At 38.9% G+C, this 27,223-nt stretch overlaps 1 protein-coding gene across 1 annotated transcript in view; it reads right to left on the reverse strand.

Moving 5' to 3' along the window:
* Chst9 (carbohydrate sulfotransferase 9) overlaps positions 1–26,461 on the reverse strand; it is a 270,577-nt gene extending 244,116 nt beyond the window's left edge. Inside the window, exon 1 of the mRNA XM_005355791.2 lies at positions 26,317–26,461. The gene's annotated coding sequence lies outside the window, so the exon portion shown is untranslated. The remainder of the gene's footprint in view (positions 1–26,316) is intronic.
* Between the last annotated feature and the right edge of the window lie 762 nt (positions 26,462–27,223).

Below are 27,223 nucleotides of genomic sequence, written 5' to 3' on the forward strand. Positions count from 1 at the left end.
TCTTCTTCTTCTTCTTCTTCCTCCTCTTTTTCTTCTTCCTCTTTTTCTTCTTCCTCTTTTTCTTCCTCTTTCTCCTCCCACTCCTCTTCTTTTTATTCCTTCGTTGTCATTGTTGTCATTGTCATCTCCTCCTCCTCCTTCTTTGTCATCTTCTTCTTTATCATCTTTATTTTGAGGTAGTTGTGTATTTCCCTTCTTATCTCCAGCTACCAAACACAGGCAATGATGTACCAGATCTGTCAACAGTTTGCCAATTACAACCTAACAGGCCCACAAATTTTATCCATTTCATGGATGTTTATTTGCTTCTGTTCCTGGTTTTGAGTCTGGTTATACCCTAATGCTCTCTCCTTTCCAAATTCCATTTATTATTGTTTAGTCCTGGGACTAGATTAGGGGAATAAAACATAAGTACACATTCATCTCTTTACCAGAAATCTCCATCTCATTGTTCGGGTAGAATTTACTTTCTCCATAAAATCCAGATGACAGTATCTAGTCTATATATCACATAATATTAAAAATTATCAAATCAAACAGAATGTGATGGTGTTTCAAGAAATAAGCATTAATCTTACCCTCAGACATTTTAGTAGCATCACTTAATGTTCTTCTTGGTAAGTATGGTAAATATGCTAAAAATAAAACAAAACATAAACACTGTGAAAATCTATTGCTGCTATAAGCCATATTGAGGTTAAGCTGTGATATATTTCTAACAATATTCAGTTCATTGTGGACAGGGTTATAATTAAATAGATGGAAATTAAAATCATTTTCATTGAATAGATCCTTGTGCTAACAACAAAAACCAGCAAATTTTGAATGAATAACTTAATTAAATGAAACATGTGACCTTAATGTTAATTTTAGATGAGATTGGGTGTAGTTCATGTAATAGCACAGTAGGCTTAATTTACTATTTAAAAACAATCTTTTATATATACATTTTCAGTCTAGGGATTGAATCCACATACTCCTACACACTAAGCATGTATGCCACTTAGTCACACTCCATTCCATTTTTTGATTTATTATTTATTACTTTGTTGATGATTTTAGAGGCTGATTAATATTGACTTGATCCATTTTCCTAATATGAAATTCTGTATGCTTTTCTACATTTTCACCAAATTCTTTCCCCCTTGACAAGTGTTATTTTAAAATAACTAATAGTCATAAAACTCATGGAATCTCATGTGTCCTGTCTGCAGCTTCCTGCAATGATAACATCTTACGTTTGCAAAGCATCATTGCCAAAATGGAAAAGTTAGGAGTGTTACTTTGGGCGGGCTACAAGTGTTTCCAGAAGAGGTCCACTTTTCATTTACAAAAGCTGGCAAACACACTATCTCCCTGCTAGTAAATAATTTTGATCACAAAATGAATGTGAGTTGACAGTCAGGTAAGCTTACATAAAGGAGATCCTTCTTAGTTGTCTGGTTGAGTTCTGTCTAGCTCATCACAAATTTTCTGAACAGTGGAAGAGGAAAAAAGAAGTGGTAGCCACAGTCAGGCAGTGACAAAGGACTAGATCGACCTGTGTTAGCTCTGGAGGAGGAAGAAGGCAACTGTATTGGTTCTAGAAGCAGAAAGCCTAAAGAACAAAAAGGAAAGGAAATGGTCCAGCTGACACCTTGATTTTAGCCTGCTTCTGACTTCAAATCCATAGAAATATTACATACTTGTGTTGTTTCAAGGCACTAAATTTATTATATTTTTTGTAGCAGAAATAACAACAAAACTAGCTAAGTAAAGCACCATTCAAACACTATTTTGAAAGAATCCAGTTGGTGAGATTGCTATGAATCAGTGGAATGACACTGGTAGTTTTCAAATATTTTTCAGAGGGTTCCTCATGTTTTGTATTTTATGGCTTATTGTGTGATTGCTCAACCATCCAGTGATTATGTCACCTCTTCCTTCATCAGACACTAATTTCTAGGTGTTTCTTTATTCGTATTGTTTCTGTGACTTCCCATACAATTTATTTAACAGGTACTTTCTACTTTTAGCTGTGGTAATTTAGATTTAATTATATAAAGTCTTTAACAAGACAAGGCTTTGCCTTTATACTCTTTGTTTGAAAGGGAAAAGTTGTGAAGTCTTACATTCTATTATTTAATATAGTAGTTTTACCATTTAAGCAAAATAACCTTTCTTTAAAGACCGCATAAGTCTAAATCCAAATGCCCTTGGAAGCATTTGTTTGTATTAGATGAGGCAAAACACTCAAACGGGTTATTGCTAAATGAACCATTCATTCCATACTTCAGTTTTACTTGGCGTCCACACCTGGTCTAGATGTTTAGAGCATCAAATATTTTTTAAATGTTAAGCAGGTATGAAGTAAAACCACTGTGGGGTTTTACTTTTTTTTTTTTAACTGTAAGAATGTGTAATGGATAGCCAAATGTCAGTAAAGACTCCTCAAGACCACCACTAACTTTAGTGTACAGAATCACAAAAATCCCATTAATCAACATACAGAATCAATTCCAGTTTACCTTAGGGCACACATGAAGAAGTTCTAGACTTTGGCCACAAGAGAATGAAAAATGGCAATTTGGGTAGTCATCATTAAATAACCTGACAGGTTTATCAACGAGAAACATGTCAAACCAGCTAAGAGAAAACTGTGGATTGTTAAGGGACTTAGAAAGTCAAATGAATGATCTTGTTTTGTTGTTGAAATCAATAGAATCACCTCAGAAAAGGTAAATAAAAAATGGCTCAGACTGTAAGCATGTGATCCACAGTGGCCTAACAACCAAAAATTACAAGTGCAAAGTAGAGTTGAAGAATACGGAAGTGACGGCTGTGTTGCCACTTTATGTAGAAGTTCCATAGTTTAGGATAGATTGTCCCCACCCCTAGCTCTGTAAATGGACTTATAAACTTATAAGAGTTTAATCTTGGCAGTGGGCACCTATGTTCCTTGAAAAAAAAAAAGGAGGCTCAAAAACGGCCTGTACATTCATCTCCTGTGAATTTGAGGCCAGCCTGGCCTGTGTGAGAACCTATCTCAAGAAACCAAAAACCAAAACACAAAAACAATAGCAACATATTCTCCCCTGGTCTTGGAAGCTGGAAATCTGACGTCAAGGTAGAATCAGAGCTACACAGCTTAGATGCAAAGGGAAGAGTGCTTGTTTGCCTCCCTGGCTTCCGGGAGTCCAGGCATAGGACGGCTTCTTAGATCTGGTCGCTGCTTTGACTTCACGTGGCCCTTTCCGCTATGTTCCTTTTCTCTTTAGAAAAGCATCAGCACGCATACCAGCAGACTCAAAGCCCACTCACATACTGAAGTATTATTTTACCTATATATTTTAAAGCTAATTACAACAACGGAGGCCCTTTCTCAAGGTAAGCTTCTGGGTGTTAGGATATGGGCATAACTTTTAGGGTCATCAGTTAATCCTTTACCCCAGCTGACTCTTGGCTCCCCCAGTGACAGTGATCATGTGACAGAGGAGCTATTCAAAGTGAAGAGCCCAGGCTCAACGACAATGGAAAATGATATTTTCAGTCTTACTGAATACGAATATAAAAGGCATACATAGTTCCCATACATAGTTCTTGCTATGCTGGAAGCCCTCTGGCTGCCCTGACGAAGGCCAGCCTCATCATAAGCTATCCCGGAGGAAGGCCAGGCTGTGAAGTCTGAAGACCAGGGGAGTAACTCTGCCTGGACTCTGCTTGTGCTTGCTCTGCCTCTGAGTTTGTTAATTGGGAGAGCCAATACTTCCCCTTTATTTCTCAATCTATTACAAAGCAATTGCCAGTGGAGTGAGGAAACTAAGGGCTAAATTATATGGAGCACACAGCAGTTTTGTCAGGATCATCAGAAGTAGATGGAAATAAATACGCTAACATTTCTTGAGCAGTTATTACACGCAAGGCACTGCTCTGAACATTTCATATTGATAGTTTCATTCCCACAACAACCCTGTTTCCTTGCCAGACAAGGTCTACATGACAGAGCCATTTAGTTACATTGTTTGCACAGTGTTGGGAGAGATGAGGTAAGGTGGACAGGCAGAGACAGATACTAGGAGGCCTTGCTGTCCAAAAGGCAGTGGTAGCTGTGTCCTGCAGACATCATGAGCTAACGAAAGATTTGAAGGAAGTAGAATGATTGCATTTGCTTTTGAGATGATCACTCAGAGACAATGTGAAGACTAGCCTGACAGGAGGGGAGGCCACAGACATTTGGGGAGAGATGGAGTAGAGTCCAGAAGGAAGGATTGGATCACCTCGCGTCCTCGGGTGTTTTCATACTTTGGTATGCTTTTGTCCTTCATTATTGTCAGTTTTTATCACGGTAGTTATGGACGTAAATCAGTGAGTCTGACTGCCTGGGTTAAAATCTAATTTGAACTCTAACCAGCTTTTCAAAACTGGCCAGTCTAAAACTTCCATATAGCCTAGTTTCTTCAAGTCTACAGTGTAAATAATGAAAGTACCTAGCATATGAGGTTGATATGAACTTATCAAATTCAAGAAAACTTTTAGAAGTGTTCTTGCCCACAGAATCCATCCACAACATCAAGATGTTGGTAGTTTTATATCCTGTGAGCTAAGAACAGAATCAGCTGTTTCATAGACAGTTGATAAAGATTTGTTGAAAGACATGATATTTTTACTTTAAAAGGCACTCTAGTTTACTGGGAGGTTTGTTCTTTCAATCATATTGATTAAATCCAGTCAATAAATATTCATTAGTTCCCAGTATAAATAAAACTCTGTGCTAAGAAAAAACAAGAGGAATAAGGTTTAATCACTGATCATTATAAGAGAATATTGTAATAGCTCTGCTCATACTTTGTCCAAGGTGATTTTAGTAGAGCTTTCTAGAACAACTCATAACAAATCTGTTCCCTCCTTTACATGACAGACTTTCCAATTACTGAAAACAATTATTCTGTCTGCCCTCAATCTTTTTTACTCCAGGATAAACAATAAATATACACAATTCCTTCAGCCATTCCTCATGGGACATGGTTTAGGAGACTTCAATCAATTTAATCATCCCTCCAAACACATTTGAGTTTGCTAATGCCTTCCTTTAAATGCAGGGCTCAGACTAAGATACAATAATCCAAGCATGATTGAATGGACAAACAGGGCTATAAAAATCAGCACCATGACAAACGACAGCTGAACTTGAGTGTGTCTGTACAGGAAATGGGAGAATAAAACAGGTTACAGGTTAGAGCCCAAGGGTTTCCTTCAGTTCAAATAAGAAGGAAATAAAAAACCTAGTGGGAATCTTAAAGGATATTGAGGTATGAAACATATAGAACTGTGATTAAGAAACTAAGGCAAGACATCATCACTGTATGCTCTTTATTTAATAAATAGACATTTTTTACATTCTTTTTATTGATTTTATTGAGCGATACATTTTTCCTGCTCTCCTCCCTGCCTCTTCCCTCCCTTTCAACCCTCTCTCATGGTTCCAATGCTTCCAATTTACTCAAGAGATCTTGCCATTTTCTAATTCATATGTAGATTAGATCCATGTGTGTCTCTCTTGGGGTCCTCATTGTTATCTAGGTTCTCTGGAATTGTGATTTGTATGCTTGTTTTCTTTGCTTTATGTTTAAAAACCACTTATGAGTGAGTACATGTGATAGCTGTCTTTCTGAGTCTGGGTTACCTCACTCAGTATGATGTTTTCTAGCTCCATCCAATAAATAGACATTTAATATAACCTAAAACTGTGAAGATGGGATTAAAGAAGAGCAGAAACAACAACTAACTATGGGTTGGCCCAGAAGAAAAAATCAACAACAACAAAAAAATGTAAGATCACAAAATGTGACTTAGTTAGGTGGAAAGTCTTTCAGTATGGGAACTGAACTTGGGTTCTCTGTGAGAGCTGCAAATATTCCTAACTACAAAGTTATCTCTCCAAGCCCAAAGGTTGAATGAGATTAAACTTTCAGAAATGAAAGCAAACAAAACACAGTGGCATTCGGAGGTAACAGCAATGGAATATTAGGAAGCCATTCTTATCTATCTGCTGGCTTCTTCTGCGAAAAGACCTGTTCATGTAAGATCATAAGTTACAGCCTGACACAGAAAGGGTCAAGCTGGTGTTGGAATGGCAATTTTTTACAGCAAAATAACATCTACACTTAATGTCAAATATTTAATATTATTTCAATGAAACAAATTCCCAGAATAAATACTTAATACTAAAAGTCTCATATTTCCTTAAATTAAAAAAGTTGTTCGTATGTTTTAGAATAAATTTTAAAACAGTGACTCACTAAAGTTTAAATACAAATGTTACTGATTATCATCTAGATAAAATAAGTTTTATGTTTTTTTTTTATCTGTATACAACATTATTTTTAAATTTCCTTCTCTGCTAATTCAGAAAGAACAAGATTCTGAAGAAGTATTATGTTTATAGAGAATCTGGTTTAGCAATCATATGCAGATATTTATTAGGTTCTACTGTGCACCATTGTTTTCCCTCTTGCTTTGTATCTTAAACCCATTCAGTTTATCTTCATCTATTTCATACAGAAGCAACATGAAGGACATTAGCAAAGGAATCGTGACTTTAAAATGGATAAATGAAATAAAAGACCCTACACACTGGCAAAAATTGCACAGTAAACATCTTTTGGGATAGTCTAATAGCACACCACAAAATCACGATCATGTTAAAATGTCAAAGACGCCTCCTAACATAGTTAGTGAGAAACTATACACAGAAACATTTGATGCTAAAAAAACGGAAGAAAGAACAATACAGGATCAGCACTCCAGGGAAGACCAGAAATATCTAAAACCACATAAAGGGAATAAAATACTGAGAAACACTAAAAATGCTATAAAGTTCACAAACATAATATTTTCAATGTTAATAATTTATTACTTTAGTTAATTCAGCTAAGTAGCCAATGAAGAGTATCTGTAGATAAATGAGGGCAGACCAAACACTTTCTTTTGTTTCTCTTCCCTCCTCAAATGCCTTTAAAACAAAAATGAAGGAATTAGGAAGAAAAGGAGTTACAGAAACATAGATAAGGTAGGAAGAAATGCTTATATAGAGAGAGTTATACATTTTAGAACATGGGTTACTGAAAGAGGAGTGAAAGCTAACTTAAAATGCTGTAAAATGTTAGCCACACTCTACGAGAAATAACAAGAAGATGCAAGATGTTGTCTGCAACCAGGGAATTGTGCACCAGGCTTCTCAGGACCCTGTATTTAACAGAAAGAAATCAGATACCAACAAAAAGCTCTTGTAAATGAAAAATGAAATCAAATGTAAAAGAAAAGTCATCAGAAAGGTTAGGAGATAAAGGGATTACTCAGCAAATAGAGTTAAGGGACAAACAGATATAATTGTCAAATAAAAAGGGAGCACAATGAGACTAATGTAAGAGAGTCAACATCTAAGAACAGGAATTCCAGATAGTGAGGGCCGAGAAGGGAAAAGGAGAGATTATTAGATACATCATGCGATGAAACTGCAGAGAAGTGGTGGTCACAAGTCTCCCAATTTACAGAGGCCACTCTCAGATGTAACACAATGGATGACAAATGAACGTATCAAGGGAGCAATACCTTGTTCATTTAGAGCACTGGGAGTAAGGAAATTTCACATCGCAGAGAATGACCAGAACGGCAGCAGTGAGATTCCTTAACAACAGCAGTGTCGGAGTCTAGACAAAGGTGGTGGCGCACAGACACATTCAAAATTCCCAACAAAAAATGTACATCACGACATGTTAAATGTTAGCACATGTTATCAAACTCTCAGTCAAGAGTATACGCAAAATAATTATTGTCAGACAAGTTTTCAAAAAAAAATTGCCTCCCTATAATCTACACGACTGCCTCAAGGTGCAAAAGGACTAAGAGCAGCAGAAGAAATAGGATGCAGAAAAGAATTGATCTAGAGGTGGGGAGTGGAGAGAGGTCAGAAATAGTTGTGGATGCTATGATGGTTAGTGTGAACTACCAATTTGATCAAAGTTGTCAGACAAGGAAGTCATAGTTTTCGGTGTTGAGTTGGGGCAAGAAGAGCTAGCCCACTATGGGCAACATTGTTCCCCGAGTCTCAGTCCTGGGCTGCAAGGGTTGAGAAGAAAGCTGAGTAGTAAGCAAGTGTGCGTTCACTTCTCTCTGCTCTTGACTGCGGATGTGATGTGAGAGCTGACTGACGTTCCTGCCTCCTTGGCTTCCCCACAGGGATGGACTGTGACCTGGAACCGTGAGCTAAAATAAACACTTTCTCCCCTAGGCTGCTTTTCGCAAGGGTGTTTTATCACAGCGAGAGAAATGAAACTAGGCCAACCCAAAATGAAAGGATGGCTATTGGCAGGCTTAGAGGATATGTCTTTCAAATTGGAAAAGACAAGAGATCAGAGAGGTTGCTGAGAATAAAACTGGCCATGTGCTATTTTTCCTGGACACCTAGATAGAATATTTAGTTAATGATGAAGAGTTCTCTTGAGTCAATGATAGAGACTTAGAATCTTAAGAAAGTGTTAAAGCAAGACATTTCTAACTTCACAGGGGGAAAGTTTAAAAAAAGAAATATATATATATGTATATATATATATATATATATACATATATATATCACAGCTGCAAAATAAAGAAATATTAAAATAAAAAAATAGTAACTGGTCTCTCGACCTTAAATCCTGGCAGAGTTATCTCTAAGGATTTAGAATGAAAAAAAAATGAATAAGCAAAGAAAATGACAAACACATAGATTAATCAAAATTATCTACTGATTAAAATAACAAGTGTCTAATTTGTTGGAATAAAGGCATAGTCTAGGAGTTGAGTTCAATCTTTGAGAACACACTCACCCAACACATATATGTATATAAATGTATGTATGTATGTATTATACATGAATGTATATATGTGTGTATGTATGTATGTATGTATGTATGTATGTATGTATGTATGTATATGATGTGACCATATCATTTTGTTAAGACATGTTCTTACTGCATAACTGTGGTTTTCCTGGAACTTATGGAGATCAGGCTGGCCTCTAACCCACAGAGATCATCCTGCCTCTGTTGTCTAGGGATTAAACGTGTGAGCCCCCGTGTCTGGCAATGGTGAACCCTTGTAATCCCAAATCAGAAAAGGCAAGGACAGAGGCATCTCAAAAATTCAGACATCTCTGCCTTCTTGGGAGTTCTAAACCAGTGAGAGATATTGTCTCAATAAAAAGAAGGCTAGCACCTGAGGAATGACAGCCAAGACTGAACTCTAGCCTACACACACATGTACACTTACCTGCCCCTACCTGCACTCATAGGAGCTGCACACGTGTGAACATGCGTGCTTCTCTGTACACAAATAGACAATATGGGAAAGTAAAACCCTAGATTAATCATAAGTGCAAGATATCAAAATATAATAAATATTCCTCTAGATTTTTTTTTCAAGACAGGGTTTCTCTATTGCTTTGCAGCCTGTCCTGGAACTAGCTCTTGTAGATCAGGCTGGCCTCGAACTCACAGAGATCCACCTGCCTCTGCCTCCCGAGTGCTGGGATTAAAGGCATGTGCACCACCACCACCCTAGATATTTAAAGCTAGCAAAGTTATCTTTTCAGATTTAGAACATGAAGATGAAATTGGAAGTAAACAAATAGAAAATGTACCAACATTAGCCAAATAAATGTAAATCAACTGAAAGCTGGAATGGCTGCCAAAGGTCAGACAAGACAAGTGTTAAGATTAAATGCAATATAAGGATAGAGTGTATACTTTATCACAGTAAAATTCACTAGAAACATATATATGTTTGCAACTATAGCAGTTGTAAAAATATAAGGTAGAAATAAGTTACAAGAAGATATAGATGAATTCATCGTTGGATTGGCATACTTTTGAATGCAAGCCTTTCCATAGCTCAAAGAATTTCCAGTCACAATTAGAAAGAGTATAAAATTGAGTAGTAGTGTCAAAAACTTTATGCAATGAAAACAAGCATATTTTTCACATAAACACATATTCTTTTTCAAATGGCAAAACTAAGCCCCACATTTCTAACATACATCTGTTTCTATAGACTGTAAGTCAGAGCAACACTGAAGGACTGCACTTGACGTGTGGAAAGAAGGGAAAGGAGACTGTTGAGATGTGATTCCTGAAGTGGGCCAGTTCTTTGAGTGAGCAAATGCGCGGAGCACACAGAAGGTGCTGAGGGACCAGGACCATGTTCTCTTTGCTCTGATTCCTGAACTCACTGCCAGGCTTTTTGTTTTGATCCCTCTTACTATACAATCCAATCTGGACAGAAATAGTCACGTTTCTCACTATCTAGCATCTAAAACATCCTTCACAATTCTCCACACTCTCTATTATCTACAGATGAAACAGTACAGAAACAAAGGGACGGCAGAACTGAGGAGCTGGAGCAAGCTGGATGCCCGAGTTACTCCCTGAAGCAGAAGTTCTCCACTGATCATCAATGAGTGGAGTGAGAAGGGATCTTAACCATATATATAGTAAGCACCTAAGATACAGGCAGTAGGATCTCCTGACAAAAACAGGACACTTCAGCTTGACCATGGGCACATGAGCATTCATTTCTTGTTATTATCCTTTAAATTGCCTTTATATCATTTTACTTGGGTATTAAATAAAATATTTGATGTCAAAAATAGTGAGTAGAGCTCTGAGACATGAGTTTATGGTGAAGCAAAGATCTTGTGACACATGATGAAACTATTAAATGTGGAAAAGAGTAAGAAAAATAACTAGGTTTTCAATTAAGCAAGGAAAGCTCAATCCATAAACAAGTGGTCATAAAACATGCCTGCTAAATTCTCTAAAATCCAGATAAAAACAACATAAGGGTAACAACTGACAGATGAATTATTGAGCCTTTAGTTGAACATGAATTATTTTTAACAGAAACAAGAAAAGAGAATTGAGATGTCTATTCTCTGGGTGCTCTCCTGGGACTATCTGTGGGCAAGGAACTGGTGGGCAGTGAAAGAATTTACCTTTAGACTGTGCAACAAGGAGAAAGTTTATTAATGCAATGGAAGGGACATCTGGGTGGCTCCTTACCAGACATATGCCTGCCTTGGGACATGGAGTTCTATAAAATTCATATTGTAGTTCCAAAGGGCTGTCCATTGAGATTGGATCAATGCGAGCTTAGACAAAAGTGCATGGTGGAAAACTATATGTTTTCCTGTTGAAACTCGGCATAACTGGGGCTGTGTGGTTGAGGAAAATAACATCCATAGCAACCATTTTTATTGGCTATTAGGATGGTCTCCCTGTTGAGGGTGCTGTGAAGGGAAATAATAAAAGGAATAGCCTCTAAATCACAACATAGTTGCAGGTTTTTGAATGTCATAACAGGAGTCAGGGCATAAGCTTGTGAGAGTGCTTTAAAGGAGACCAGTACTGGAGCTGCAGGCAGACAGTGCACCACCTCCTTTGTTCACCGTCCTTGCTTTAAGAGTGGAAAGTAATCAGAAAATGGCGTGTGGAGTAGAGACACGGGCCAGGCTGTGCGAGGGCAGAAGGGAAAGAAGGAAAAGCCCAAAAACATTGAGGGAGTAGAATGTGTGGTATGTCACCCCAGAATAAACTCCCTGACCATGGAACCTAGCAGTACCAACTAAAAGAATTAAGCATGGAAAACAGCAGTGAAATGCTCCCACGTGAGTTCTGGTTCTATTTGAATGGGAAAATACGAGATTGACATAGCACAAATATAACCAAAATCTAAAGTGAAGACAGGGAGTGGGTGGACCCTATCTCTTTAATTTACTTGTTTAATATGTAATGCAGCTGATCTGAGGTGGGAGCTGTATATAGTCCCATGCAGTGTCATGGGGGTTTAGGATTCATGGAGTGTAGATGCTTTGGAACTCATTTCACTCTGGGTGCTTGTTCTAAGTGGTGAACACATCACAAAGACAAAATCCAATTGGTAGTAATTTCCATATGTAATGATAAGAGTAGTTCCAAGGTCAAGATCAAAGGTTTATATTTACTTACAATAACTGTGATTTTGAGTGTAGTTTAGCTTAATGTTGGTGAAAGATTCACAGTGCTACTTTGCAAATTCTCCTGTGGTTGCACACTTTACTATGTGTACAAGCAGCAAAGTACATTCTCCACTGCTTGTTTAATTCATCCTTTCAGAGACTTTAGGTACAATGACCTATTAAACATCATGAATGAAATATAGTCACATACTTGGTCTAGAAATCTGCACTCTGGTTGCAGGCAATTCAAATACATTTATACCATCTAGAATTATTTCCTCAGGCATGATCATTTACATGGATTTATTATCAAAAGTTTCCATTTGTGCAAAGTCTTATTATCATATGTGTATATGCAATAATTTAGAGTACAAATAGCTTCTAGCTAATAATTACCTACACAAGTTGTTTGCAGAGCAGTTTTCTTTTAATAGCAAATTCTATATGGAAGTCTGCCTTCCTATAACTATAAATTCATACAACTTTTAACTTATTCATGGTCTTGAAACTTTAGAAAAATGAAATAAAATATTAACAGTTTAATAAGACCACTAAATTCAATTTCATCCAGTTCTCTTAAGTCTTAGAATTCTCTCAATAGCACTAAGGGTATCATTTATTTTACTACAGATATAAATATGAGTGGAGGGAGGAAAAAAGGGGGCAGGAGAACAAAGCTACCATTACTTTTGTTTGAAGATCAAGACTCCATAAAAACAGGTTCCACCTTATAACAATTTGTTGCTCTTTTCCCCTTATCAGAACAATATCAACATTAGACTGATCACTGATATTTGAGATCATAAAGCCTGAAGATCAGCTACAAATTTTTAGTATGAAGATCTTACTATAGTGAAATTTAAAACAGTATGTATGGGTTATGCATATCAAGGGAACAGTTCTCACACATCTCTCAGAAACCTTTTCTCTTTGCTACTATTATAGTAATGTAGTATAGCATAATTTATGAATTATACTATAAAATCTGGCACAAAATAGCTATCAATAGTCTTATAATTAGTTTACTATTTTGCATACTAAGATGTAAGTTGTGTACCGTGACATACGGTAGATGATGAATGTTTTCATTCATAGAGGATCACTCCATTTTTTCTGATTATATGAAGATGCTATCTGAAGGAATCCTAAAAAATACATTAGCACCAGGGAGTATTCCTAGAGAGTCCAGTCCAGGACTATAGTATAAACTTCAACAGTAGGAGGAAGTGTTTACATAATTATTTTAAAATTGACATTTTCCTCAAGAAATAAATTAATTAAATTAATTACTTCTTTTATATATGTACAGATATGTATTTATGTAATTTAAAATTAAGTTACTTATGTTTATATATATACACACATACATAAAGGGACATATATGTATTAGTTTGATGTTGAACTGGTCCTCAAGTTTTTGTCGAGTGAATGGAGAGTTGATCTTTATAATTATTATATTTTATTTATTTTGTGTGTGGCATGTATGTGTATGTATGAGGGAGCATGTGCTATAGCATGCATGTAGAAGTCAGAGGAAACCTTTTAGGAATCAGTTCAACTTCTCCATTTTCTGGCTATTGTCCTGAACTCAGGTTGTCTGGCAAAGCAGCAGGCACCCCTCACTGTCCTTTCTGGTTTGAGTGCTTTGATGAACTAATGTTAGTGGTTTAGTATCTTTTCTGATATCTAAACATTAACACCCTTGCCAGCTTTTAACAATGTGCCATGTGAACCTCTCTGGATCTTTAGTACCGTAGAGCCCTGGCCAAAGGTGAATGGTGTTCATACTGCGGTCTATTTTGTTCTACACATAAGCACCCATGTTTAGGAATTAGATTTAAGAAGAAGAAGAAGAACAAGAAAATCATATTCCCATCAAAGCCTCATTCCAGTCAGTATTTCTCATGCTAAAATGTTCTCAAGTATAACTAGAACATGGGAAATATTATACCTTTTGATACTGTCACCATGCATAGTCTCCTATATTGGCTAAAGCATTGCCTAAAGCATATTATTTTAAGGGACCACTTTTTCCTGATATTCTTTTAAATTTTCTTTTTGAGACAATGTCTCACTGGCCTCCAAGTAGTAAAAGACCTTTTATCTCTTATGTTGAATGAATATATCAGATACTTTCAGGAATGTTACTAATTGACTAAAGCACTTTTTTACACAATAGCTCACTACGCTATGGAAAAACAATCTTATTTGCAAAGTTGGTTGAGAACTGTGGAGTATCTCCCTTGATTTTTCCTTTGATGGGTGTTTAAATCATGAATGTAGCCATAATACGAAGAAGACTATGCAAATCTCACCTAGATTCAATGGTTGCTAACATTTTGCTGTATTAAGTTATTTCCTTTCCCCACATTTGTTTTTCACTTTAAAGCAAGAGGAAGAGACCAAATGATTTCACCTCCAATTACGTCCAATATTGGAATGTCTCTCAAAGTCCCATAATGGTTGTCACTCAACAAATTTAATAATAGGTACAATAAATACTGTTATAGGTCCTACAGCTCAAGTTCATGTCCCACAATTATCCCAACATTCTTCATTAAAACTTTTCTTATATCCAGAGTCTAATCAAGAAAGACGGTGCACAGATAGTCACCAGGTCCCCTTTAGTTCTGTAGTCTCCTTCAGGCTTCTTGTTTTTGAAAAATGGCACTCACATTTTTTAAGTACTAGGTTGCACTGACAAATTTCTATCAATTTGAGTTTGTCCAAGTATTTTGTGATAGTTGGATCCTGGATAACTCTTGTGTTTAGACAGTACTCTGAAGAAGGGAGTTTGTTCTTCCACTGGAGGTAACGAATTTGAGCACATGGTTAAGCTGATGCCTGTCTGAAGGAGCTTTCTCTTTTCAAGAGGTCAATCGAGGAGCTGTCTGAGATAGTGGGGATCTTCTGTCCAGGAAACATTTCCTCAGCAAAGGGATACTTGTTAATATCCTTACAGCAGCAGTTACAGACCTCGGCATTTAATGATGGGTTTGATGACCCAGTAAAGTGGAGACTGCTCACCCTGCCTTCCCCCAATCTGCACGAGCACACTGCAGGCTCATGGGATCCTGGATTTTTTTCCTTCAGTAATGTTCTCTAATTCTTTATACACATTGCTACTTCTCATGCTCAGAGGATCCTAGATTTACCTGGTGAGAGGTCATTATTGCTCTTATGTCCCTTTGATGTGCTCTCATCAGTTTTGAGCAATTTCTTTTTCAAGTGACTCCCAACACACTGAGAGTGAAGAGAAAAGAAGACAGGAATGCGCAGCTTGGGGAGGTTATGAAGGAAATGAGCGAGGCCTCTTAGACCACAAGCATTTGTCTATCTCTTTACTCAATTATGAAGGAGGTATGTGTGTGCAGAATGCCCCATAGGCTCATATATTTGAATGCATCAGTGAGATGCACTACCTGAGAGGGATTAGGAGTGTGGCCTTGTGGGAGTAGGTGTGGTCTTGTCGGGGGAAGTATGTCACTGGGGGTAGGCTTTGGGGTTTCCAAAGACCAAGCCAGTCCCAGTTTCTCTCTCTTCCTGCTGCCTTCAGAGCTGGAGGTAGAAGTCTCAGCTACCATGTCTGCCTGAGGACCACCATGCTCCCTACTGTGAGTGTTACTAGAACTCTGAAACTGTAAGCCAGCCCCAGTTGAATGCTTTCCTTTAGAAGAGTTGCCGTGGTCATGATGTCTCTTCACAGCAACAGAACACTGGCTGGCTCAGGCATATAGCGTATGTGCAAGAATGGCCACTTCCTATTAATAAATAAATAAATAAATAAATAAATGTCCAGTCAGCATTTATTCTGCAAATATTTACTTCACCCAATTCTGAGGCAAGCACTCTACTGTGTTAGTTTTCTAGGAATACAACAACCATCAAATTAGATGAGTCCATACCTTAGTGACCAATAAGTCACTCTAATCAAGGGATACTGAAGGATATGGATACATTATTATTGAATATTTATGCATATAAATATGTGTATTTGTGTGTTTGCGTATAAATGTACCTGATGAGGGATTTGAGACTCACTTGAGGAACTGATATGTGAGTTGCTATATTGAAAACATCAACTAATAATGAATCAGGCACTCTTTGGGCATGGTGCTTAGATTGTATGGGCATGATAAAGAGCCTGGTGAGTTGGAACTAGTGGAAGCCAGTCAGACAGCTGGGGCTGAGGGAAGAGGGTGACTGGTGAATTGATGGAACTTCAGGAGAGATGGGACTCGCTGGGCTTTAAGAAATCAGGTGCACAGTTTTGGTCCTTGCCATGGACCAAAATAATGGTGATCTATGCAAGAGCTGTGTGTAATCAAAGGAGTGATGACTATCTTTGTAATGGGGAGAGGTTTGTCTTCCTGTGTTAGAGGTGGGGCAATGCCAAACCATTTCTGAAACCTTGTCTAATGTGCTGAAGCCTATGAGACTGACAAGAGTTACAGCTTATACTTCAGTGGTGACAGAGGCATGCTAGTAGTGACTTAGGGAGCAATTCTCAAGACAATGAACTTGATGGTGGCTGGGGGGAACTGTCAAGGTTGGAACCCTGACTTAGAATTTTGGAGGTTTATGCAGAGGACAGGAGGGAAGATGTCCCATGTTTGATTTGGGAAACTTATAGAGGTGATCTGAGCCTTGCCTTTGTTTTCCAGAGTATTATATATTAAATATACACTGATAATTCAAGAAATTCTTATTGAACAGTACTTAATATCTATGTGTGGGGAACCCCAAAAAGAGCCCAATTTCTGCATTTCTAAATTGGTGATCTTTGATCCTCGGGAGCTAATTGATGTCCAAGCTCATTTCTTCTTTGAATGTTGTTGTAATTTTCCAATAATCAATGTCAAAAATTAACTCTGCCAGACATTCATCAAGTGATATATTTGTATGCTCAAGTTATACAGTATAATGTAAGTACAGATGGCTACTTAACTATTTAATAATTGTGCATCTTGAGCTCCAGATTCACGGAGCAGGAGAAACCCCAGCAGTTTGTTCAACTAACTCCAGCCTTGCAGAGCTGGTCTCAGAACAACAATCCCCAACAAGTAAGCTTCTAGCTGGAAAGAAAAGTGCATATGGCATAAGGAACAACATAATAGGATATAGGTGGTGCACTTTCAGTCCAAAAACGGCACTAACAGGTAGGTTTTTTTATTTTTTATTTTATTTTAGGAGTGTTTTGCCTACATGTATTTCTTCATTCCAGATATGTGTCTGGTGCCATATGGGTACTGGAAATCAAACCCAGGTCCTCTAAAAGAGCTTTTAATTTCTGAGCCATCTTCCTAGACCCTAGGTTTTAATTTTAGTACTCGATAAGTTGCTCTTTGCAGAAATAAATAAATTGCCTACATTTTGAGTTCCTATTTAAAGAATTCTGTAGGGTAACCCAAACCTAAATTTATTTAGAAATGTTTCTAAAATTCACTATCTTTATTTCTATTTTGAACTTAACTTTTAAGGTATGAAAATCGTTTTTTTCTAAGAATTCATAGATGATGTTTACTTAAAATAAGCTGACACCACTTTAATTCCTAGTGGAGTCAAAATGAAGAAATAAAAATGACAGAAATGAGTCCTGGGCTAAGTGGACTTAGGGACTTCCTGTAAAACTATTGGAAAAGTAAGTATCACATTCTTGGATGAACAGTGTTGTCTCATTTCACTAATATCAGCAGAAGATTCTGAGATGTCCTCACCATGCAGGACAGGCTTTTTCCTTTTCTTAATTTATGTTTTTGCAGAATTCAGCTAAGAGTGACACCACATGTCTACAGTAAACAGAGCTCATGTGAATGGAGTGGCAGGTTGCCTTGGGTCTGTTCATTCTTGTTTGGTTGGAAGTGTCACCCCAGTTGCTTGCATCCATCTACCAAAAAAGTCTGGAATGGTTGGGTTAAGACCACACTACAGCCCCTGGAATCCATATATCCAAAGAGTCTGGAATGTTCAGGTAGAAGATCCATCCCAAGGTCCCTCCCCTGGGATTGTCTCAGTCCATACCTTTCCCCCAGAGATGCTCACAACCACTCCCACAGGATATTTAAACAGTATTCCAGAGAACAAACATATAGTTTTCTGGGTATTCCTTCCCTGTCTCCTCTCTGGGGGAGCTAGAGATCCACCTGGGTGCATTGGTATCCATTAAATCTGGGCTTTTTCTAATTTTGTTTTATTTGGTCTGATTTGGATTATTTTATCAGTACAGAGGTTTATCAGGGTGCAAAAACATTTTCAATTTTGACAAAGATTGTTCTCTTGAATCATAAAATTAAGAGGAGAGGAGAGGGAGTACTGACTTTCATAATCTTTGCCTTTATTCTTTCCATGAAAAAAGGAACAGAACAAGAAATAGAAGATACTCCAATAAATTTCACTGCCTGTATAGTTCTTCGTGGAATGATTGAAGGGCCTCTTCCACTTAGCTCCCCGCAATCCCACAACGCAACCTCACCTTTCTACAACTCCCCGCACTGCTGTACCCACATTAGAAACTGTAACAAAATTAGAGCAATGCCAGGCCTCAGAGGTTGAATCTGGGCCATTCAATTGACCATGAATTAGGCTTCCAGTACCAATGAACTAAACACAGCAAAACAGTCACAGGGCAAACTGTGTTCTTTACCATGGTTGCATCTCTTTTACAGGAAAAGATGTGGGACCCATGGCTTTCAGTATAGAGAATCTAGGGCTTTGTCAGAGTAACTGGTTACCCACATACACAGAAAGACACACCATCAAAGTGCCTCTGCCTTAAAGAGTGTGATACACATGTTCTGAAAGACACACCATATTGGGAAATATCTACGGAAACAAATATCTCATAGTATGGTCATTTAATTAAAGTTGCTTGCTTACCTCTAATACTGAAATTCCATAGAGAAAATGTATTCTTTGCTTCTATCTGTGATCTTACAAAACTCTGTATTACATGTATATCTGCACACACACACACACACACACACACACACACACACACACACACTTCAAAACTATCTCACCTCATTGTAAATACTACATTTTTGCCACGATACAATAAGTTGGTATGCTTCCAGGTTGTAAACATTGCAAAGTTTAAATATCTAAGGCAGACAATGAAATTCTATGATCTCTCAACTCCTATATTCTAGCAAGGACACATTTATTCCAAGCAGTATAACTAAAGTCTAACTCAATAGTTTACTTCAGTTGGCAGTAGATTTTGGTCTCTGCTATAAGCATTCTTCAAAGCATTATATATTATGTGTGACTTCTATTATTAGACTAGTGCAATTTCTTGTTTGCATAAGCATATTTCAAGAACATTAAAAAATTCAACTTTAATAATATTTCTTTTCCTGTTTCTACTGTCTAAAATTATATCTGCATATATAGAAATATAATATAAACACACATACACAAAATACATGTGTATAAATTTATATGCATATAGTTCATATTAAATATACATTTAATATATATGAAAACCTTAAATGCTTTGTAGAGACATTCATTTAAGCAAAGCTAATGATTAAGAGAATTAATACATTAATCCACTTATACACTAGTAGTCACCACTCAAAGTTAAATACAAATAAATAGATTCCTAAGAGAAGTAAGTGCCAGAGACCTTTTACAAATGTGACAAACAACAGGAGCAAAGCAGAACACAAGCCTGAGTCAGAGGACAATGGAGTTCATGGCTCTGGGACACTGAGGACAGGACACCAGTAGGTCAGTGGGTTGGTCAAAAGAAGAGTGAACAGACAGGAGCATCACAGGAAATACCTTAGCCTACAGGAAGACCATGGAGGTAGTGGCGGAGCCCGTGAAGTAGAGTAACACAGTGAAATTCTACATGGAGCAGTCAGAATTTTGGAGACAATGGTTTAAGAGCGCTCACTTTCTTCTTTGCAAAATACCTCCAGAATTTTTCTGCCCCAACTGTCTGTATTTGACTTGGCAAATGTTCCCTATGTGACAATAAAAACTATTTCCTTCTTCCTGCTCCATACAGGTAACTGTGCTGTGGTTAATCTACCTTTATTTCAGTCTACCCTCATTGTCTCATCTTCCTGGCTTTCCCACACTCCATTTCTTCTAATATTGTTTTTTTTTTTCAAGACAGGGTTTCGCTACAGCTTTTTGGTTCCTCTCCTAGACCAGGCTGGCCTCGAACTCACAGAGATCCGCCTGCCTCTGCCTCCTGAGTGCTGGGATTAAAGGCGTGCGCCACCACTGCCTGGCCCTCTTCTAATATTGTTATTTGTCTTAAATTCAAATTTGTTATGTATGTATCTATAATAGCGCACATGCATGCACATGGTTCTGGCTCCGCTCTGTGTCTGAGCAAACTCATCCCTAAGCAACACAGAGAAATGCAAATCACAGACCACAGTTGTCTTTGATTCCTTTTCATTATTGATACTTTCACTAACTGTATTAGTAAAAATTACATTTCAGAATACTAATAAAGTAACATAAAATATTTGTGTTTATAAGAAGGTTGAGACTAAGGACTGAGGACCAAGTCCAATGCAGTTGATTGCTTAGGGTTTGACGTGAGACAGCCAAGCAGACCTCTGCATTCATCCACAGCTCTGCACCATTTCACTTCGTAACTACTGCAGCCCAGTGATCCTGTCCCACCCGTCCATAACTCTGTGATTTGCTATGCAGTGCCTGACTGGAGTGAGTCAGAGTAGTTGTCCAGTTTCTCCTCAGCTACTCACTACTGGTGTGGCCTTCATCCGCTCACCACAATCCCTCTGGGCCACCATCATCATTTCCTTAACTATTAATTAGAATAAATTATTTCCGAGGTCTTTTCAGCTCTGTGAAAAATGTATAATTTTCATTCTAACACTTCAGCATTGACCAGGAGAAACTGATTCCCATAATAAATTTATTATAAAATATATCCTATAGGTTTCAATTTTTATATTTCCAACCACAATATTTCTTTAAAATACTCATTCTAGTCTAGTTTTTTTAAAAAAATAATGCCATGCCTTATAAAACCCAAATGTATCCCCCACATTAAACAGAAAGTACATTTATTCTGAGGACGTAGTCTCCATTCTGAAGGCTACACCCTTCTCTATTGCCATTCTCTCCACGTCTATAAAAGCGACAATTTGGCTGTGAATTCTTGCAATAAAAATGATAGTATCTGCTTTTCCAATCATATAGCTTCGGCATTTCCAACCTTTGACACAGCAGTTTCCTGGTCCTTTTGAGTCCACAGGGTCAGTGACTCTACAGTCTATGTACAACTAAACACTGACTATAAACAAAGCATTTAACTGCAACTGCTGTGTGCGAATCAGCTTCTTGTTCAAGAAACTATTTCATCCACAACCAATTTTGCCCTAGAGCTTTTGAAAAACACAATAGAAATCTGTTAAATTGGCAGCCTTGCTGAACTTCAACTATTTTATCTAACTGGGTCCACATAACAGTGGATACTTGAAAGCAGCCCGTTGACGAAATGTAGTTTTGATTTGGAACATAGGTACAGAGATCAAACGTGCAAAATCCCTTATTCAGATGGCTTCTTGCTACTGTTGCTTTTGCAAATTCATCCACGAGGCTTGGGGGTGTCACTCAACACCAGACACAGGTGTGGGCTTTCAGAAACACTAGAAAATTCCACTTTATAAGGCCTATAAATTAATCTGTTTCTATTTAGCTTCCATAAACACACAAACATATTACTTAGATGTTAAGTGAGAATAAAATTTTCAAATTGTGACTAAACCACTCTTACCTGGGGGCTAGGGAGATGACTAAGTGGCTAAGGTGCAGGGTTCAAGCATTGAGTGCTGGGAGTAAAAAACTGGGAGTGAAAGGTCCTGCCTCCAATCCCAGCTTTGCGAGGTGAGCAGGAAGGTGAGTCCCTGGAGACCACTGACCAGGTAACAGAGCCAGTCAGTGGGCTGCAGATTCAATTATTAACTCAGAAAGTAAGGCAAAGAGCAATAGAGGCCAGCTTTGGCCTCTTATGCACACACAAACACAACACACACACACACACACACACACACACACACACCAAACACACATCAAACACACACCAACAACCACAAAAATAACCTCTCGTTTTTCCAGGAATATATCCAATACTTAATGTGTCCATTAAATGACATACAATACAATCTTGATTATCTTGTGAATTATACATAATTCACTGGAAAGTTATTGTTCCAGATTTGCTTATTTCTGTCATCCAGCTTGTTTCTGGGCAAGGTGCCCACCTACCCCACCTCCTTAGAAACCGGTTTTGGTATTTGAGGCATGTAAGCTCATTTTAAAAATTAACCTAAACAAAAACAAAATTAGAAAGGCAACTTGCCCACAATAACAATGGAAATCTTTTTTTAAGTTAAACACGTAACATATTCTAAAGACAAACACAAATGACTTTTTAAGTAACCATGATTTTAGATTATCTTTCCTGTATTCCCCTCATTACAATGAATAATTCAGAGTACCTACTATCCATGGTAAAACAGTTTCCCTCAATAATTCATTTTTAGTACACCAACAAAGAAGAGGTAACACATTCTTGTGTTAGAAACAAAGATTTAAATTAGACCATATTTTAAGGGCAACTTTATGTTCAGAATTATCTATAGTTTGGGTTTATTCTCTTCAGTGCAGTGTTCCTTCTAAGCTAAAGCCCTCAGATCTTCAAAATAAGCATAGTCCATAGTGCTATGGTAACAAGAAGCCTTGTCCCAGGTTTTCATTACTGCTTGGGTATCAAATATTTGCATTCTGACAAAATCACTATTACCTTTTTCCTAAAAGCCATGAAAATCAGTTTGGAGTACTGCACCCAAATGTGATGTAAAGCAATATACCTAACATTCTGTCTATCCTGAGGACTTAATTTTGGGTGATAAATAGTCCCAAAGGTTTGGAGGGATAGGGCAACTACTGAAGTGTCTGAAGTGTATGAACATGTACACACACACACACACACACACATACACACACACACCATACAGCTTTGATTTGGCAATTTTTATTTTCTAATGACTTATAAATAAACATGGGGATAATGAGATGACTTACAGTAAAATTTCATTCTGTGCAAAAAGTAGTCCACAGTGGTGCAACCCTGTAATCTCAGAGCCAGAGGGTGTAAACAGACAAACATTGGGCTCACTGGCAGATCAGCCCAGTCTAACAGAGAGCTCCGAATCAATGAGAGACCTCATCTCAAAGACACAGTAGATGAAAGCTCAGGAGGAAGAAGCTCCAAGATTGTTTCCTAGCCTACACATGGGTAGGTGCTCATGCACAAACACTCGCACACAAGGAGCACGTACATGTATACAAAACTCTTTCTATTATCTGTGTTAGAGAAAAATTGCTCCAAATAGGCAATTGAAATGGGGGGGGGGGGATTAAAAACCTCAAACCTCTCTCAAATGATGACACATACAAAACAGAAATTGTTGGTTCATTTGACAATTTCAGGCTTGCTGACTTACTCACAACAAATACAAAAATGTCAACTACTATATCCATAAACCATCTTTGGTAAACTAACCTATATTATTCATGCATGATAAATATTTGTGGGAGAAGTGCTATGCATAATTTAAGTCTAACTAAGGGGTGTGTGTGTGTATGTGTCTGTCTGTCTGTCGGTCTGTCTGTGTCTGTGTGTATGTGTGTGTTGGGGGAACTATTTGGGAAGGATCAGCATGTGTAGACTTTTTAGAGAAAGTGTGTTGCTCAGGGTGGGCTTTGAGGTTTCAAAAGACTGGAGCCATTCCCAGTAAGCACTCTGCTTCCCGATTCTGGATTGAGGTGTGAGCTCTCAGTTGTTCTTACTGCCAGCCCCTTTGCTCCACCATTATGGACTTTAACCCTCTTAAACCATAAGCTAACATAGCCTTGCTTTTATAATTTGCTTTGGTCATGGTGTTTTATCACATCAGTAGAAAACTAAGCATGCGTGTGTGTTGTGAATGCACAAGGGGAAGGTCAGGAGATGGCTCGACGGAGTCTGTTGTCTCCTGTATGTCCGTCCTGGTATATGACCTCAGGTCATCAAGCTTGGCAGCAAGCTCCTTAACCTCAGTGAGCCATTCCTCTTTCCTTATTTATTATGCGTATTTAGTTAAACGTCTAGAATATTACATTAGTTTTCTGTTTTGTAATTTTTTCTCCAGGAAGATGGCACACCCAGGAGGCAACCACAATCACTCTTAGAGATCAAGACATGTTTCATGTAAGTCTTCAGAGCACCAAATGATGCCCATTGTAACTATGAAGCAAATAATACCACCAGAAGGCTCTTGTAGCTGCGTTAATGTCCAGGTTCTCTCTAGTAGCAAAAGATGGGAGTACAAAGAGTTAGATTCTCCTGGAATCTATGCTACCCTTCCCAGATGACTCAAGACTTTTGATTTCTTCCTTGGTTGAAACCAAAGGTTTATGGGAGAAAAGTAGCAGCCTGACAGCTTGGGTCAAACTTGACACCAGTGTCAGCTTTGCAGGGATGCTCAGGCAGAGGTGTGCTATGAGTAAGCATGCCTGAATACTCGTGAGAACAAAATATTGCACTGTAAGGGAGTGGGAGAGAGCAGATGGTTGGGGATGATTTAAACCACTCGTTTTTGGACTGTCACCAAGCCCCTCTATCACACAATATGATGTTCAGTTAGTAAATACCAAATCCATATGCAAGGTACTCATTTCTGAAGGAGGCTACCACCCTATGAAGATGATAAAAAGCGAAGGAAATAAGAAAAAAAAACCTTCTCATTTTTTCTAGGTGTTTGATAGGTATCATTTCTTATTGATTGTCTTCAGTCAAAATGTTTCCCATTTGGTGATAGTTTAATTTTCCCTCAATTACTAAGCAAGTCCAAGTGTTCAGGTATTGTGTTTGAAAATAACAATTTTCAAGCTTTGGGTAGAATTAGGAATTTGTCCTGTCTTAAATCGATTCATCTTGTCTAGAGCACCTTATCTAATAAGCAACAGTAAAATCCGATAGTTGGGTACTTTTGACCATAGAAAACAATGATATTCTTCTTATCCTCGATTTGGTAGGCAGGCATATGGTGTTATGATTATGCCGGGGAAGCGGCAGGTGGCAGGGCCATTGAATCAGGGAGACAGATAAATATTAAATATGGTCACACTGTGTTTTGTGTGAGTTCATGTTCTTTAAGCCAGCAGGAAGAGGACTAGTAAAGATAAAATTGCATAGATCTAGAACAATGTAATGTTAAGGGTTAAAGAAGAAAAATAGACACTAATTAATCTAATCACTCTGCCTTAATTACTAGATAGGAAAAGCAGAGAAACAAACAAAAACCAAAGAACAAAACCCCATCAAAAGGGGGAGTTTCCTACTAAACACCCACAATATTTTTGTTTGCACCATGGGATGGAGGTGGGGTTGCTTACAGAAACACACTCTATTCCTTCCCAAACCTTCGGATTGCTTCAAGCACAATTTGCCCATGGGAGGCTTGGGGCCATGTGACTACGATCTGTGGAAGAGGGGCAGCATCTGTAGACTCCACACTTGAGAACTTAGTTGGAAATAATCCCTGACAGGCATCAAACATAGCTACTTTTTAGCCCTTCTCGAGAAGCATGCTGGCGGGCAGGATATTCAAACCTGGCAGAAGAGCGGTAGGGAATGGTGCAAAAGAAGCCCCCCCCCGCCCCCCCCCACACACACAACAGTGTAGAAAGCACTGCACCCCCTCCCCTCACCTGCTTCACACCTGAGGCTCACTTGGTCCTCTCCAGCCCTTTGCTCAGTCACCCACCATCCAGCCCGGGCTAGGAACTTCCTTCCCACCTGGCTGGCAGTCTCTGCAGAGTTGCTGGAGTTTGGGGCCAGGGCAAAGGAGGCACCAGGGCAGGGACGCTCAACTTCAAACCAAACAAGCCAGAGGACTGGACAGACCGGTGCTAGGAAACTCGACACTCTTCCCTCGGGTGTCCTGTCCCCACGAGGGTGTGTCTCCAGAACCCTGGAGTTCATGGTACCTGTCCGGGGGCGCTGGGGCTGGGGTGGTGAGCAGGATCCATTCCAGGTAGCTCTAAGTTACCCCAAAGTGTATGCAGCAGTCCTCTTTCCCTCCCTTTGCAGGTCCAACAAAGTGGATCAAAGTGGTCTGCAGTGCCCCAAGATACCACCTTCTGCCCCTGGGGTAATGAAGCCACAAAGGTGCCATGCACTTCTCGCCCACCCAGTGCCGCACCCACCGCAGTGCCCAAAGGCGCACGGAACCCGGGTATCTCGCATCCGCTACCCCCAGTGCGGTTACCTTGGCATCCGTTCCTGGTAGGAGCGCCTTGCAGGTTCCGCTCCCGGAAAGCGGGCAGAGGAAGAAACTTGCCGGCGTTCCCAGGCAAACTCTCCGGGACGTCTCCCCGCGGCCGGCCGCTCGGTGCGGTGCGGGAACGGAGCACCAGGGGAGCAGGGCAGCGTGGGCACCACAGATCACTGAGCCAGGAGGGCTGGGGCTGAGGCGCCACCTACGAGCCTGCCTGCACCGGCCGCCGCCAGCCGCGCCCCCGCCCCCGCCGCCCCGCAGCTCCGCCTCCCGCCTTTTATCTCCCTCCCTTTAGCCTCGCGGGCTCCTGCTCAGCCCCCCTGTCTGCGCGCCCCAGGTGCGTCCCCGTGACTTAAGTGACTTCAGGCTCCCTGGCGACAGGAGTCCTTGCCTGTCCTTTCCAAAGGCACCTTTGCTCTTCTCGCGGTTCCTTCTGTCTCTAGGGTCTGTCCTGAAGGACAAGTCAATAGGTTATCTCAAAACAAAGCTTGCAAAGTCTTCAGAATTTCCTAGCTTGAGTGGAGGTGTGTTTCCTTGCTCCTAAGTTCAGGAGCAGGGCAGCTGAGTGCTCTTAAGTATAGGATGTGCTTTGAGGGACTTCAACAGGATGTTTGTGTGAAGTTGTCACTGGGAATATCTGAGTAACTCTCAGGACATGCCTGTCAAAAAAAAAGCTGGAGCGTGCAACTTGTCAAGCGCTTTGGAAGAAACAAGACTAAGGAAGGTATTCTTTACTTTATCAGAGTAAGTATATTGAGGTTTAAAAATTAGCTCCAAATATCATGTTAGCAATTATTTTAAACAAATTAGGGCAAAATAAAATCAAGTAACTCCACAATTGTTTAGTTTGCCTTCAAACAGTTTCTATAGATTAACAAAAAAATTAAATGAAAATAAA

This window comes from Microtus ochrogaster, chromosome 18, assembly GCF_000317375.1.
Source record: "Microtus ochrogaster isolate Prairie Vole_2 chromosome 18, MicOch1.0, whole genome shotgun sequence".
NCBI classification, from domain to species: domain Eukaryota; kingdom Metazoa; phylum Chordata; class Mammalia; order Rodentia; family Cricetidae; genus Microtus; species Microtus ochrogaster.